Genomic DNA, 17,194 nt, shown 5'->3' with positions numbered 1-17,194 from the left:
CCTAACATCCGTCCAAACATCACGTCCAACAACAAGCAGCCCCCTATGGCACGACATCGAGATCAAAACAAAAGAGGTGGTGGTTGGAAGGTTTAGAATTAATCCTAATCTCTGCTATTGCTCTGGGCAACCCTCCAGACCTTCGTCCTTCACCTGCCAAGCCATTACAAAAGGGGAAAGACCATGTGCAAATCAGGTTTGGACCCACCCCCAAACCATCGCCCAGCTCGAACTGCTAGGTCACATCCCTTCTGCATGAGACCACAAGCATCCTGAGACATGTTTCAGCCATGTTGGGCTTCATCAGTGAGGAGTAGCTTGGGTCTCTAGGCCCAGCAGGCACGGGACCCACGTCTGGGCATAGCAATATCACTCTGGGAGACAATAGAAAAACAAAAGAGGTGATGGTTGGAAGGTTTAGAATAAATCCTAACCTCTGGCATTGCTCTGGGCAACCCTCCAGACCATCGTTCTTCGCCTGCCAAGCCATTGCAAAAGTGGCAAGACCATGTGCAAATCCCCTTTTGCTGGAGGGGCCACAATGACTATATCACACTACCCCATTCCAGAATGAATGTGTCCCAAATTCTCTAACATCAAAAATTGCCGGTTTAAGACATTTCTGCAACAACATTCCCTCTTTTCACATGCTCACCATCTTTTATTCCCTCATTGCCTTCCCTAGACAAACACTGCGTCTTCACATCTGCCACAGTCTGTCACAGGTTTCCCCCTTTCTCACCTGTTTTTGTTGTCTGATGACTACGTTAGGAGGAGTCTTCTTTCGTATGCTTCGGATCTTATACAAGCCTGCTCGGGCGTCCTTGGCTTCAAGTGTTCGTTCAGCTTCAATGTCCGGGATCAAGGGAAAACTCCAGGAAATTCAGAAAAAGGATATGGAGCACGCTGAGGCGGTGCCGGGGTTCCGGGAAGGGCTGTATAAGAAGGAGGGAAGGTAGATTGGAAGAAGGGGTTCCAGGAACCAGGAAACAACAGAATAATACAAGGGAGAGTACGGAGCACACGTCAGGTCACAGCTAACAGCAGCGTTCAAACGCGCGGGGCTCGGGGGTGTGGCCTCTTTATAGAGTACGCTGCGTAGAACGTGAAGACTGGTGAGCAGCGTTCTGAGCTTGCAGCCATGTTGGTAGTATTATGGAGTGTAATCCCCGACGTGTCAGGGACCAGGAGGCCCAGAAAGGGCGAGTTTGATGGTTCATGACAGCATGCCTCCTCCAAAAACCCTTCCCACCGGGTTTGCCCGGGTGTATGAGATGGAACCTTCTGAGTAACCTGGGGGTATTTAGGTTTGAGATAGGTTCCCAAGTGCGTTCACTGGGGGGATATCCTTCCCATTCCACCAGGTACTGGAGTTGGCCACGTCTATATCTGGAATCACAAATTCTGGGGACCTCATACTCCAGTTTGTCATTGACGAGCACTGGGTTAGGCCGGAGGTTATTTCGAGAGGTCTGGACGTATGGCTTTATTTAGGATGTAGGAAAGACTGGGTGGATTTTCTTCCAGGAGTCTGTAACTCCACAATGAAGTCTGTAGCTATGAATTCCCAAGGCCTTGTTGGTAGTGGAGGTTGATGTAGTAGACCCTTTGTTGTCGTGTTTGTTTTGATTACAGACAGAGCATGCCTGAACGTACTTGTACGTCAGCTTTCATTCCGGGCCACCAAAATTGCCTTTGTATTAGTCGAAGGGTATTGGTAATACCACGATGTCCGGAGTAAACGGTATTGTGACAGAGGTTTATTATCCTTTGTTGTAGTTTTTGTGTTGGAATGACCAAGGCGTTATCTTTGAACAAGTATCCATGTTTAGTCTTCAAATTCCACTGGTTCTTGCTCGAGATGTCTTTCCAGAGCTCAGAGGATTGAGTTTGCATGCAAACTTCATCTAGGAGACTGATTGCCTTAGCTACAAATATTGTATGGGGAAACATCTTAGGAAATGTTTGGTCTTCAGGGGGTTCATAGTCAGGACGCCGAGACAGGACGTCAGCGATTATATTTTGTGGTCCAGGAACATGGTGAATCTGGAACTGGTATTGGGCAAAGAAGAAGGCCCAATGGGCCTGAAGGCTGTTCCTGCATTCCAGGGCCTGTAATTCTTGGAGATTTCGATGGTCCGTGCAAACCTGGACAGGATGTTTAGCTCCTACAAGTAAATTACGCCACTCAGTGATGGCTTTTCTAAAACCAAGTAATGATTTTCACTGGGGGTCAATGTCCGTGAAAGATAGGCAATAGGATGTTCCAGTCCGTCATCGAGTTCCTGTTTCAAAACTGCTCCGATGGCATAGTTAGAGGCGCCTGTTTCCACTAGGAAGGGTCGATTTATATCAGGTTGAGCCAGGATGGGGGCTTATGTAAACTCTGTTTTCAAGCGTTGGAAGGCCTTCTCCTGGACTGATGTCCAATGAAAGGGAGTATCTTTCTTCAACAAGGGAATAATCGGTTGAACAATCTCGGAGAAGGATGGTATGGACGTCCGATAGAAATGAGCTTGTCCCAGGAAAGACTGGATCTGTTTTATGGTGGTCGGAGTTGGCCAGGATAGTATGGCCTTAACCTTAGATTGATCCATTCCTATGCCGTCTGGGCCAAGGACAAATCCTAGATAGTGAACAGTAGAAACATGAAAAAGGCACTTCTTTGGTTTTGCTAGGTGCTTGTGTTCACAAAGTCGTTGTAATACTGCCTTAACATGTCCTTCATGCTTGAGAGAATCCTTAGAGAATATCAAAATATCATCCAGGTAGACGACGACGAAAAGAAACAGCATATCCGAAAACACCCGATCCATAAAGCGTTGGAAGATCGCTGGAGCATTAGCGAGTCCAAAGGGCATGACCAAGTATTCATAATGACCAAAGGGAGTTCTGAAGGCTGTCTTCCATTTGTCTCCTTCCCTAATACGGATCAGATGGTAGGCACCCCTGAGATCCAATTTGGTGAATATTACGGCTCCTCTCATGGCTTACAGGATATCTGAGATCAAGGGTAATGGATAACGATCTTTAAGGGGGCACTGATTTAGACCTCGATAATCAAGACAAGGTCTGAACTCCTTGGTGTCTTTCTTAGGAACAAAAAATAGTGAAGCTCCGGCTGGAGACTTGGATGGGCGTATGGTGCCGTTTTCTAGGTTAGTATCTAGGTATTCACGAAAGGCCTTTTTCTCGGGTTCAGACAGAATAAACATCCTTCCAAAGGGAATCACAGCTGAAGGTTTGGTTTCAATAGCACAGTCTTCCGGCCTATGGGGTGGTATGGCTTGGACAATAGCAGAAGAGAACACATCGACATATTCCTGGTAGGCTTTAGGAACCTGGACGATGTTGGAGACCGTAAGAGGACTTTGCTGGGTTGTTGAACGTTCTTCCGATGGTGTCGGAGAAAGATCCAGGAGTAGACAATGAGACATGCAAAATTCGGAACCTAGGAACAGTGAACCTGCTGTCCAATTGATGTATGGATTGTGTTTTTGTAGCCAGGGCATTCCTAATACCATTGGGTAATGGGCAGATTTTATGATGTCAAACTTTATCTTCTCACGATGATGGTTTATTGCAAGCTCGATTTCCTTGGTCTGAAGGGTTATAGGTCCAGAAGAGAGGGGTCTCCCATCAATTGCTTCTATGGGTTGCAAGGTGTTCCGGGATTCGTAGGGAATATGATGTTTAAGGACCCATTCTTGATCTATCAATACTCTCATGGCCCCACAGTCCACTAAAGCCAGAATGGGGTAGGTTTCCTTCTTGGATGGCGATAGAAAGGCCTGTAAAATTACCAGAGAGTTTTGTCCAGGAGAGTTCAAGGATGGTATAGATGTGGAGCCTACATCTCTCTCCCGAAACTGAGCTCAATCTAGGATCGGGAGCTGGCGTTTCCCGAACGCCGCGGAGGGGCTATTGGACATTCTCTGACTAAATGCTTGTCTGAGGCACAGTACATGCATAAGCCAGTATGGATCCTTCTCAACCTTTCTTGTGGGGATATGGGTCCACGGAAGGCCCCTAGTTGCATGGGTTCAGGTTCGTTTGTAGGAACAGAAGTATCTTCGGATTTCGAGGAGGTCTCTAAGGGGTTCTTCTAGAGGGGTTACTTGGTCTTCCTTTTCGCTGCCTTCCTTTCCTGGATGCGAACATTAATCTGTAGAGCAGGATCCATAAGTGCCTGGTAAGAACTTCTACGTGCCACCCTGGCTAATTCATCCTTGATATCTTCATTTAGCCCTCTTCGAAAGAGAGTGAAGCAAGCTTCAGGAGGCCAACCCGCTTCTTTAGCCAGTTGCTTGAATCGAGTCACATAAGTGAGCATGTCCTGAGAGCCTTGCTGGAAATCAAATAAACGTTCTTGAGCACTAAAGACCTGTTCTGGGCGGTCAAACATGGTTTTAAGTGCTTGAATGAATCCGTCATAATCATCCAAGAGGGCATCTCCGGAATTAACTAATGGTGTGGCCCAGGCTAATGCATTCCCGGAAAGGTGTGAAATAATAAAGCCCACTTTAGCCCTGGGGTTGGAGAAATAATAAGGTTTAAAGGTAAAGTGGACCAAACAAGAATCCAGGAATCCACAGAGGGTTTTTGCAGAGCCATCATATTTCTCAACAATGCCGCCCAATAGCACACTGTCTTTTGTGGCAGAGTTGCGGGATAGCACCAATTGCTTTAACGCGGCGTTCTCAGCTTTCAGGTTCTGCACTTCGGTTGTCGCGCATAAGATCCTGGATGGCCGCCTCCATGTGTGTATCGACTTCGGTCAGGTGGCGTCTCAATCTGTCACAGGTTTCCCCCTTTCTCACCTGTTTTCGTTGTTTGATGACTTCTTTAGGAGAAGTCTTCTTTCGTATGGTTCGGGTCTTATACAAGCCCGCTCGGCCGTCCTCGGCTTCCAGTGTTCATTCAGATTCGATGTCCGGGATCAAGGGAAAACTCCAGGAAATTCAGAAAAAGGATATGGAGCACGCGGAGGCGGTGCAGGGGTTCCGGGAAGGGCTGGATAAGAAGGAGGGAAGGTAGATTGGAAGAAGGGGTTCCAGGAACCAGGAAACAACAGAATAATACAAGGGAGAGTATGGAGCACACGTCCGGTCACAGCTAACAGCAGCGTTGAGATGCGCGGGGCTGCGGGGGTGTGGCCTCTTTATAGAGTACGCTGCGTAGAACGTGAAGACTGGTAAGCAGCGTTCTGAGCTTGCAGCCATGTTGGTAATATCATGAAGTGTAATCCCCGACGTGTCAGGGACCAGGAGGCCCAGAAAGGGCGAGTTTGATGGTTCATGACACAGTCTTACTAAGTAACCATACCTTTTGTTTTGTCTTGGATCTTTTTACAAATATACGTATTCACCATCTGCTGCAACCCAAATCCCTTATCTCTAGACCATCTCCCCATTTTTCTCCCGTCAATTCAAATAATCATATATCACCCCAAAAATAAGCTGAAGTAGCTAACCTGTAAGTATTCAACATACCATAAGTAAGACGGGTGGCCTGGGTGGTCTTCCTTTTGCTACTAAGATGTGCCTCCATATCGTCTTCACACAATTGCAGCGGGTCCAGGAGCTCTGATTTTGCAGAGCGGACAGTACAATCTATTGCACCCTGTTAAAACTATCGAGCGTGGTGTTCTGCTGGGTCCTCTTGTGACCCCTGCCGCTTCACTTCCTCAGACATTCCCAGAGCAATTCTTTTTTTTTATGAGATCTTTTTTTTTATTTGCTTTCCTCAATATCTCATTTATCTTTTTTTATGTCCCCTTGTCTAACAGCGTGTGGTATTGTAGCTGGGGGAGACTGTGGCGTCCTGCTGCCTACAGAGGAGTCAAGTGTGTTACCACTAATGTTGACAGAGCTGCTTTGACAACTGAGCCTTTGTAAATCAACATAAAACAAGGTGGTTGTTTTTGCCGAAGGGCTTGACTTCGTAGGACAGTGTGGTTAATTGATCCGCTAGAATTAAGACATAGTAATGTTTGTACTTATGGCATGACTAATTGTTGAACATTGGACCATCATTGAGGGATAGCTACCAAGGGATAGCTACCTTCTGCAGGAAGAAAATGGGGGATCCCCAAGACCAACCCCAGTCCGCCCATCACTGGCAAAATTATGAAGATTACAAGTGCTATCACAGACTCCAATCTCAGAAACAAACACAAGCAAGCTGATGAAAGTAGTACACACCGCATAGTCCGGACTGTGTTCTCGGACCCAATGCATAGAGCGGGTGTCCTAGCTCTATGTGCGTCAAAGGGACAAAACTCGCCAAGGATAGCAAACTGGATATCAAAGCAAAGCTTACTGCACAGACAGTAATGGTTGGTGTGTCATTCCGCAGCTTTCAATCAACTACGCAGGATCAAGAGAGATGGGAGCCAATTCACAAAGAAGGAGACTGGCAAAGTGCCATCATAACACACTGCCATAATCCTCCTACCTGATTCTATTCTGATTCTACTGATTGCAACAGTGCCAGAGACAGATTTCAATATCGAACTACCATCGAACTACCATCACGTAGAGTTAAAGAGGAGGAGGTAAAGGAGTAACAGCATGTGGAGGTGAACAAGCTGGAGGAGAATGAGGAACAGGAGGAGGAGGGCAGGAGCTTCGATGTTTAGACCAGGCTGGTCATCTGGAGCAGAGCCAGTCACCAGGAGGCAGTCAATTCCTGGGAACCACTGTGATCAGGACCAGGTTGAGACTCTAGGCCAGGACACCAGGTGTCTGTTGAAGATCTGGGAAAAGAAGCTGGCATGGTCCAAAAAGAGGGTGGTAGAAAGGTTATTGAAGAAAAGCAAGTCACGGCTACTATACTCCCTAATGTTTGTTAAAGTGAATTAGGAGACAAGATACTCTAATGAATGTAGAACGTGTGATCCATTGGTTAAGTCAGAAGTCAGAGATGCTAAAGTGAGCCACAGTGCTAGATCCCATAGAACTTATAGACCAACTGGGGTGAAACACTCTAAGACCAGAAGAGCAGTACCAGAGAGAAAGTGTTGTGACTCAGATTAGTGTGGCAGTGAGCGGACACCAACATGACCCAAACACCCTAATGTTAGTACTCAGATGGAAGGGGGCAAAATCCTCTCTGGAAGTACCCACAAAAGGGGAGATAATTACCAGAGTTGTCTGAAGCGGGACAGCCAAGCCCAGTTGTACAAGAGCGGTAATTACTAAAATTAGAGAGGCCATCCGGGCCTGGCACTCTGTAAGTGCTAAATGTATTTATAGTAAACCTATTGTCCTCTCTACCACAGTCCAAGGCACATGTTGCCTTCCCTACCTCAAGTCTCTCCTGTTCCATGCCCTCAGACTGAGAATTATTCAACCCACACATCTTCTCAAACTGGGTTGATTTGTACTGTGATTTGAGAATTCCCAGAACTTTTTAAGAGTATCCACATTTTCGCAGAGGGGTTAGTGGACAATGCCTTTAACATCGATTTGGCATGTTGCTGAGTTAAGATCGATTTATGTCCCCAAAGCCAATTTTTAAATCTGCATTTCAATTGCTTTGTTATTAAAGATGCCTCTGCTTTATTTACATTTATCGTACTTCGAAGGTCAGCCCCTAATCTCCTCTTCTTTTGTTGTACTAAAATATCAAAGGAGTGTCTCAGTTTATACAATGGTTTCAACCCAGGTTGCAGCTTGGGAAAAAAAGAAGACAGGATTGCTACACATCTTCTCTGGCAACTACCCTCCCAGTCCCAAAACTAGGAAGTAAGAGTTGTAAACCTTGACATAGCTTAGTCACAAAGGCCTCATTCAATGCTCAATGATTTCCCCCGTTATTCACGTCCAATTTAAAACCATATTTAATTTCCAATGAGTCAGACACCTGGAATCCCAATTTAAATCTGTCACGAAACGAAATAAGTTTGCTGAAGTGAATACGTAACTCAAAATGGATTCTTGACCACTTCTTCACCAAGTTGGTTTTGCTCGGATATCCCCTTTCATGTTACCATTTAGCAAGGTGCCATTTCTTCCCTCTCCACCCACACATTGCACTGGAAATTATGAGTCAAGATCCTCACATACAATATTAAGATCTCCACACATAAAATAACTGCTGCAATATGCTTATCTATTAAATTCTCATCTAGGATATCAGTTATAGTATCTAAAAATTCCAAAATAGTGATTCCAGCCGGGTTCCCGTACATTTAACATTATCGTCTTCCGCTCCCCACTATAGGATTCATCCCATGTTAATTTTAGCGACTTACACAAATGTATTAGGGGATTTCCCTTCAGCAAGTTACAACCCTTTACCATTGTTTACCACTGTTAGAAGACCCGACATAGGTCTCAACTCAGACCTTTAAATGCAGGGTTCAAAAGAATTGGGAATCGTCCAATAATGGACATACTGAGAGCCAAGTCTTTTGCAATAATAATACATCAAAACTAGAAAACAAATCACAATCAGAATTAAAAAGATGTGAAACCCCTCTTGTGTTCCAAGAACCCATCTGGGTATCTGCCTGTATTTGACTTGTGTCTAGCTAAACCTGGTGGGAGGATCCCACCAGAACCCCTGGAAGCCAGTTCCAACCTCTAGCTTCCTCCTCTCATCTGTAACCTTCTGTGACTTCTATAGTTCTCCTAGGAGCAAGGTTATCAAAAGAACAAAGTATTTTCTATACAGTTTGTGGTCGATTTTGGCTTCCACAATTCCAATCCTCTGTTCCAGTTTACAATGCCACCAGAATATCTTCTTTACAGACTTCATACAAATCGAAGCCCATCGGCCGCATGGTGACGCTTCCAATATAATTTTTGCGACCAATATTAAATTCACATGCAGAAAGACTTTATTTTAATGACTCTCCATGAACTCCATCAAGTCAATGGGCCTCATTACACGGATGGCGCTAAGGGATCACCGGCACCGGTAAGGGCACCGGTGCCGGTAATCCCTTAGCGCCATACTACGAGGTCCCTCAGCGGGTCCCGTCCTTAACGTGTGGCCAGACCACACGTTAAGGAAGGGACCCGCTGAGGGACTTCAGCGTAAATGACGGTACCGCTAATAGCGGTACCGTTATTTGCTCCTTCCCCATTCCCATTGAGCCCTATGGGGGCTCAAAGGGAATGAGGAAGGGCCATGGTGAATGGGGAATTACCGCCCCGCCAACCTAGGAATGGGGCGGTAATTCCCCCATTCACCAAGGCGGACTCAGTAAAATACCGGCGGCAACCATGGCGCTAATAGCGCCATGGTTACCGCCGTCCGTGTATTGAGGCCCAATGTCTCTCGAATACCAATACCAATACAAATTCACTACATCAGGGTTCGAAATTGAGGGTCGATGGGAGCTATTTAGCTCCTGCTTGTAGCACAGACGAACTTGGTTTGCTTGTCACCAACAGCTAACAGGATCACTTTTAGCCCCCCAGGCCAACTGATGCTGAACAAACACACCTATATGAATTTATTTGGAACAAACTATAAATAAGCTTATGACACATTTATACTACATTTAACAAATGATGGGTCATAAATAATGGACAAAATAATAAGTTTGCATCTTATGTGGAAGTTAGATTTGTGGAAGGCTAAGCACTAGCCCCTGGTTCTCCAAAGCAATTAATTTTGCTTTAATGAAATTGAGACCTGCAAAGCCCAGGGGGAAAATTGTCCTACTCTTTGCAGTGCATCGTGGCACCCATGGCCTTGGTTAGGATTTTCAATGATCAGAGTTGTGTCGTGAAATAAGCAGATGCCAAAGTATCCTGTAATTAGTCATTTGTCAGAGGCGCAACACAACACAGCTATTATGCAATCTCCGATGTGTTTGAGCTCATTCTGGATGTCATGGAAGATTGATTGCATTGTGGCCATATCCAACCAGTAAGTGGCAAGTACCTGCTTGTCACTCATACCTGGCGGGCACAGCCTAGGCCTGCACACCCTTGCCACTCCACTCCTCTTTTGATACTTCTGCAGTGCTGCCTTCTCGAGGAGGCTGATGGGCGGCCTTCTAGGTGCTGCTGGTAGGCAGACTGATGAGGGCTCTGATGAGCTGCCGGCTGCTACGCCACCAGGGTGGCTGCTATTAGTAGCGGGATTTGCCACAGATCAGTTAAGTAGGCTTCCTGTCATCTAGGGTGCTGTGTTGCACTGAATGCAACCACTTCTCCCTTTTATATTGACCCCACTGCCTGATGTGTGTATTGTGTCAGGTGTAGGCTATTTAATGAGCTGCTCAGACTTGCTTTCATTGGTGCTGTGCTACTTTGGGCACTGCCATCAGTTATTTGCACCTGGTTTGAGATGTCTTGATTTCAGGTGGCTTTTCTGGTGTTGTCCCCTGCTCTCCCCTTGCGGCCGGACTTACCACCTGGACACGCTCATGAAGAAACCGCTTGACCCTACGGAATAAATCAGTAGCGCAAACGACCTTTCTGCATGTTTTTACACTTCCACGCGCCCTTCAAGATGCTCATGTACAAAGAATATTAACCACATGTGGTTGAAAAACGGACTTGTTGCACAATGAAATCGAGAGAAGTTTTACAGTAATGAACGGCTCTTTCGAAAATGGGGAGGTTGCTTAAGTGGCGGGCTTAGAGTGTAACATTATAATAAATAATACCAGACGGTGATGAATCCTGCAGCACAGGGAAGCTGCCAAAGGATGGCGCAGAGCTAGCCTGCGCCCAGGAACCTCACTCAACATCACACGACAGCAAGCCTGGCCGTCAGAACCAACAGCGGCATTAGAAATGCCAGCAGGCGCTCAATTCCACAAACATATGTTCACTTATCATAAAATTGCCTTAAGACAGAAACATGGACATGATATCAGTTAGTGCCAATTATGTAGACAACACTGCAGTGTTTAGAATTTTTTTTAAAGGCTGTGAGAAGTTGCAACAGTACAAACAGAAATAACCCATGGTTTCGTAGTTTCAAGCCAGAAGCCAATTTATCTTGTCAGCTTAACACGGAGATATGGCACACAAATGGGCAGCCTTCCCGGATCGTGTACCATGAAATTGGGACGCACAGTTATCTTGGATAGAGGGCACTGTAAGGTGTTCAGACCTGCGTGCCATGTACCCGCTGATAAGGTTTCTAAATGCCACAGTCTTGTAAAGTCTCGTAATGATTAGGAAACAGAAAAGAAAGCAGACTATTGAAGCATGGTGCCAGCAGAAGATGCCGTGCTTTACAAAGATATGTCTAGCCGCACAGTGTTATCATTCTAGGGAATTACAGAGCAACGTTCGGTAGTTTCATGGCTTCTTTGCGCTGCCAGTCGTCTCTGAGCAAGACAGTTCACTGGTGAAGTAACATTGCCCTTTTTACAGTGTTTAGAGTTTGGGTAGTGGCCTAGAGTAGTCAGGTACTGTGCCTTCCTTGAGTGTCAGTGTTACTGCACCTTTATTCATTGGTGCCGTACCTGAAAGTAATTTCAATGGCAAATGGTCATCAGGTTTTGGGTGTTGCACTGCTCCTGGCTGTCAGTGTGTGGTCTGATGTGACTCCTGAGTGTCGGCACAAGATGGTCTAATTTCTAGCAGTTGTGACTTTGGTTGTTAGCTTGTGTCCCAGGACTATGGTCATGGGACGATGTTTGTACAATCTCCAGAAGTAAAGTGAAGAGGTGAGGTGGTGAGATATGTTATGGCCAAGCATTAGAGGCGCTGCAAACCAGCGGGGTCGGGCAAAGATAGAGCTTGAGGAGGGCGGTTAGTTCTTCTTCTCAGTACTTGGTCTGACTTCAAGGGGAAAAGTAGGGTCTGCATAATAATATCCTTTAATGGCTGATGGAATGTAAGGTAAATCACTGTTAGGAAATGGGGGATATCATGTCTAGCCCTCTGGCACCCTCTCCCCAATCCCCAATCCCCAAGGACCCTCCACCCAGGTGATCCTCCCTTGCCACCCCCAGGGTCGATAGAGTCGGTATCCAAAAGTGATGGGCCTTCCCTTGCCACCTGAACAGAAGATCACTAGGGAGTAGATGTGAGAGTGCCTTCAGGTTTCACACAGGCCCCACTGAAAAAGTATCATTCAAAGTCCCATTTTGTTTTGAATTGCATGTTCTTCACTTTGAGTAATGCTGTGATGTATTTAAAACTCGACATGAAACAAGCCAGGGTATTTTGCTTTATTGCTTGGGGGAACTTTAAATTGTCTGAGAGTTCACCTCACTTCAGTTGCCCCCATCATAGGAATCCAGTTAGATGTATGATCACGAACTAGGCCTTGTTATTGTGCTCATGGAAGATTTATCTGCTTCAATCCAGTTTCGACCGGTGTCTACCTAATGAAAGTCACAAGGCCGCTGATTCCAAGAAGAAATACATGTCAGTAAAAAAAAAAAAAAGCCAAATTTCCCATGTATCAACAATGCCATCGTAGTATACTAAGTCAGTTTACCCTTAATTGACAAATGAAAGAAAAGTTTTTTGGGTGCAAATATCTTTATTAAAGTTTTGGTACATTACTTGTCACAGAGATAATGACATGGGGAGCCCCATTTTCGCTAAGTTACAACATAATAGGATACAAATCCACCTTTTGGACCTAAGGGACTCCTCTGGATGACCATGTCCTAATCATCAACATGTTCATACCGAGTCCGGAGCGCAGAGAGCCTGTCTAAATCTAATTCACCAGTGTGATATGATATGATAGGTTATTTATAACACGCTTAACACCCAGAGGTTTCTAAGCGCGGACCCAGGGAACGAACATGTGTTGCTCTGTGTCGTCTTGCTTCCAAGGTGAGCATGTTGATGCTGAGCTATCCTACCGAGTCCCAATGATGAGACACACCCATGGGACAACCAACCCCATAAAGCTATGAACCACGCTACTGCAAGCTTTTAAGAGCCACAAAAAGATCTTAACCAATTGAGCCCACTCAGGCACCAACCTAAACCCTCTTGGGTATCGATTTAAATAGTTATTTTGTTTTGTCTGTTTCCCAGAAGACATACTCCTTGCCATTCCATGACTCCCTCAACTTTGCTGCGTAAAGGCGACCAGCTTTGAGGCCCTTGGCCAGGAAGGATTTATTCAGGATATTTAGCCTGGCCCTCTTCTTTGCAGTAACTGGCGCCAGATCAGGAAAGAGCTACATCTTATCAAGGCCTTTTTCTTTTTGGCTGCGGTCAGGATTCTCTCTTTGTCTAGGACATTTGACAGCTTTACCATAAGTGTTGGGCCTATTCCCCCTACCTCCAACTGGCTGGAAGCTCTGTGTTTAATACGATAGCATGTATCCATGTATATTGGGTTTTCCTCCACATCCAGGTCAAGAACTTCAGCAAGCCATTCCGTAATAATGACCACAGGATATTCTCCCTCCACCCCTGTTGGGAGGCCGAAGATTCTCAGCTGCGTCGCCCTGGCCAGATTTTTAAGATGTTCCAGTCATTTTTTCACGACTCTGTTTCCCCTGAGTACTACCTCCACCTCTGCACATACTCTTTGTACCTCCGTAGCCCATTGGATATTCTGGGTGTCTAACTCCGACATTTTCTGTTCGATGGTGCACGTCCTTGACTCCAGCTGTGCAACTTTTTTCTGTGAGTTTATCAATCTTCCCTTACAGGCGCGAAACTGATTTTTCCATGCAACCCAGTGCAGCGAGCACTGGGTCACAAGATGAGGGGAAAGCCTAGTGGATTCGCCGCTCGCCAAGCCCTGCTTATGTGCTGCACTTTTCCTCGTGAAAAGGTCTGGGTCCACCACCTACTCTTTATTTGTACCCTTTCCCATTGCCATTGTGCTGCTTGTAGCCCACTTTGTTTCTGAGTATTGTCAGCGGTTTATCCTTCCCTCATGCAGCCCCTTGTCCACAATAAGCGCACTCTCATCTTGGCTCGATACAGCTTATGGGCATCAATCTTTGCCCAAGCTGGTGATGGCAGCCGAGGGAACAGCAGATACGCATTCGTTATGGACCATGAGAAGCACGTCACGTCTAGCCCTTGGCTTATAGCTAATGAACACCTACCGAAATGGCCTTCAACGCAGAGAACAGTATGCATACTGGCCGCACAGTGGTCACAGATGTGGATTCCGAGGCAGCGAGTGTTCAACAATGTTAGGCTATGGTAGCAACAGAGGGAAAGTGGAATTAAACGGGGTGGGTCTAGGAACCCATTACATACACATGGCAGCAAGAACAGTCCTGATTAGATGTTGGGTAGTGCCGACAGTATAAAGCACTGCAATCACGATACACTCTGTCAGCCTTGTTCAGCTTCTTGCAGGACCCACATGGAGCGGAGGAGGAGGAGGCAATTTTGTTGAGCCTATTAAGGCCAGTGCTGACAGAAAAAGGAGAAGCCATCCTAATATCCTGCAAGGATATACCTACCTTCAGAACCAAGAAGGAAGACTTTAAGTTGTTACTGAGTCGAGTTGAGTTTTTAGAATAAAAGGATCTTTTGGTTTACTGAAACCCTGCCTTGGTCCCTCATTTCCACAAGCACATTAGCATGGGGTGTCATGGAAACAATTGGAGATAATAAGATAAAACCCTTATCTCTAAAAATATCTGTTCCCACTGATCTAGGGAATTCGAGAATACTGATTTTATTAATCTAGCAAATTCACACCTGAAGTGATGTCCAGATAAAGAAATGTCCATTTTAATCTTAGGAGTCAGTTCATCCCTCCCTTGGCAGATCATGGGACTGGGGAAAACCAGATCTCTGACATAAGCTCAGAGGAGCAGTCAAAGGTATTTAATAAGAATGCACACAGGATAAATAGATTAAAATGTATATTGGGAGATGAATCCGGAAGGATCCTCGAAACAACTGGAGAGAATCCCCTAGAGAGACAGATGAGCTACACATAATGAAAATTGAGTTCCAGAAAACTAGCTGCCGTTACTGAGGCAGTAATTCTAGACTGAGGGGTCCTGATGATTCTCCAGAAACAAGAATCCACTTTTAAAACGTAAGACAAACCCAAATATAAATCCAAACTGCCCAGAGTATTTTTCATAGAAAATCCTGTGAATACGATTGAGAGAAAAGGGGGTTCTAATTTGACAAAAATACAGATGCAGTGTATTTAAAATGTCCTGTGTCTCCTGTTTACATTGAGTACCAAGTGACATGTAATTTCCCTAAAGCCCAGTGCATTTTGTATTGAGAGCCACAATTAAAAACTGAATGCAATTTTGGTGCAACTTAAAGGCATTTTTGTTTTTGTCAAATTCAGCACCATTTAAAAGAGAATCCATAGCTGAAGATGGTGCAGAATCAGTTCAACCATAGTGTGGTCATGGCACACTATTGTCTAAGGAGATATCATGTAAAATTGCCATGGGGTGAGGCCTAGCTACAAATTAGATGTTTGCACAACAGAAATGAATATAGGGAATTAGTTCTATTTACTAAGAATTGTCAAAATGTTAAAACCCTGCAGAGCCTTATCTTTAAATGCACAGGAAGACTTGTGTGTACTGTGAAGGGGGAAGGGGTTTTATCCAGGTATCAATTGCTAGGGAATAGTATATCTCCAGCCCAAAAACCCATGTAGACTGAAAACTACACACAGGCACATTAAATGCTAGGCATGCAAACATAGATTGACAGTTGTACAAATGTATGTAGATTATTTGATGGGTGTGTGCATTGTGTTATTATGCTGCTACTGCTGGAGGTTCCCTTTTTGCAGTGCTGTTGGAAGGTGCCGAGTCTGTCTACCCTTTCAGCTTACAACGTTACCTGCTGCTTAAACACCTTGACAGCGCAATGTGTTATTGTTTTACTGCGGGCTACGGGCAGCCGATTCCAGGAGTAGGTTTCACGAACAGTGAGTAAACGGAGGCTGGTGAATTATTGTGCTTTATGTTTCGATCAGTCCCCCGACCTTTAAAGAAATCCCTCTTCTATCAACATTTCTGCTTCATTGGTGTTTCATTGGTGTTTGTACAGGGGTGAATGTACGGCTAGTGAGCCTTTGAACCTCTACAGAGTGACTTGTTTACTTTTCAAAACTGCATTGAGTCTGGTCCCTGTTGTGCACCGCCTACTCCCCCCCGCCTTTTTTTCATGGATCTAAGGAGGAGCTGGCCACTTCGGCATTGCTCCAATTAGCAATAAACCTACCCCCTACTCCCTGCCCCGTCAAAGAGCTACCATCCTTCGCTGTTGACAAACACGTGTCTATCATTAACAACTTAGCGGAGGGGAGGATGGGCGGGAAATGGAAAGATAACTTTAAGGCAACAGAGCTGACAAGCTCGTACTTTTCAGAGCATGCAAAACAGAATTTGCTTGACTCCCATGAACCTTGCATCTTGGGGCAAATGAAAGAATCCTTAGGTCCTACAATGATCGCAGCACAACAATTGGTGCCTGCAATTGGCATCGATTTGACGTCTTCAGACAAGATGGAAGCTATAAACTTCGGCCAAGACAAAGACTTCTTCCTTAATACCCCACCTATTCTTTCTGAAGCACAGGACCCGGACTCAGACTCTGATCCGGATTCCTCTATTACTTGTTATGAGTCCACTGTTGCTCCTGCACAGCAAAGGAGGCTATCGCTGGAAATTAAAACTCTTGACTCCCGTTGCAGGGGCTTCAGACTCAATGATAACTGAGATAAATCAGGTCCTGAGTGTGTTACTCTCTCTCTTTGAAAGTCTGCAGGGGATTCACACGTACAGACCAAAAATTATGACCTAATCAAGGGTAAGGTTTAACATCTACCGGACCTGATCATGATAGGTAAGCACTTAACAGGTGACCATGAGTCTCTTCCAGACAAACCCCAGGCAGGTTCAGCTCTTGGAGCCCCAATCAAAGCGCAGTCCATCTCAACCAGACAAGTTCTCATCCGGCCGAAGCTGTTAATGCCAAAGACGCGGGTCAATCCTCAACGCTCAGTAAAGCACTGAGCGTTGTTATGACAAAAGTGAAATATAAGAGTAAAATTTCTTCAAACAAATCAAAGAACATGGAACCCAGGAAAATTCCGAACTCCATTTCCAAAGCTATTTTCAAGTAGGTGTCTCTCCCCATGGTGAGGCCTCCGATAAATAAACATCCCTCTAACTTTGTGAACATTGCTACCAAAGTGGACCCTCTGTGTTTGTACTCGATTCTACTATTGGAGCATCATATGGAAGTACTCCGCTGGTATATATCGGGTCGCCCATGCCTGCTAAAGTGGGAAT

The 17,194-nt window shown here is 45.4% G+C and overlaps 1 protein-coding gene across 4 annotated transcripts in view; it reads right to left on the bottom strand.

Moving 5' to 3' along the window:
• Positions 1 to 17,194, bottom strand: part of COBL (cordon-bleu WH2 repeat protein) — a 1,669,181-nt gene that overhangs the window by 1,601,059 nt on the left and 50,928 nt on the right. The window lies entirely within an intron of this gene.

This window comes from Ambystoma mexicanum, chromosome 5p, assembly GCF_040938575.1.
Source record: "Ambystoma mexicanum isolate Mex_15411 chromosome 5p, UKY_AmexF1_1, whole genome shotgun sequence".
NCBI lineage: Eukaryota > Metazoa > Chordata > Amphibia > Caudata > Ambystomatidae > Ambystoma > Ambystoma mexicanum.
Note: the sequence above shows the minus strand (reverse complement) of the source record. Positions and strands in the feature narration are given on the sequence as shown.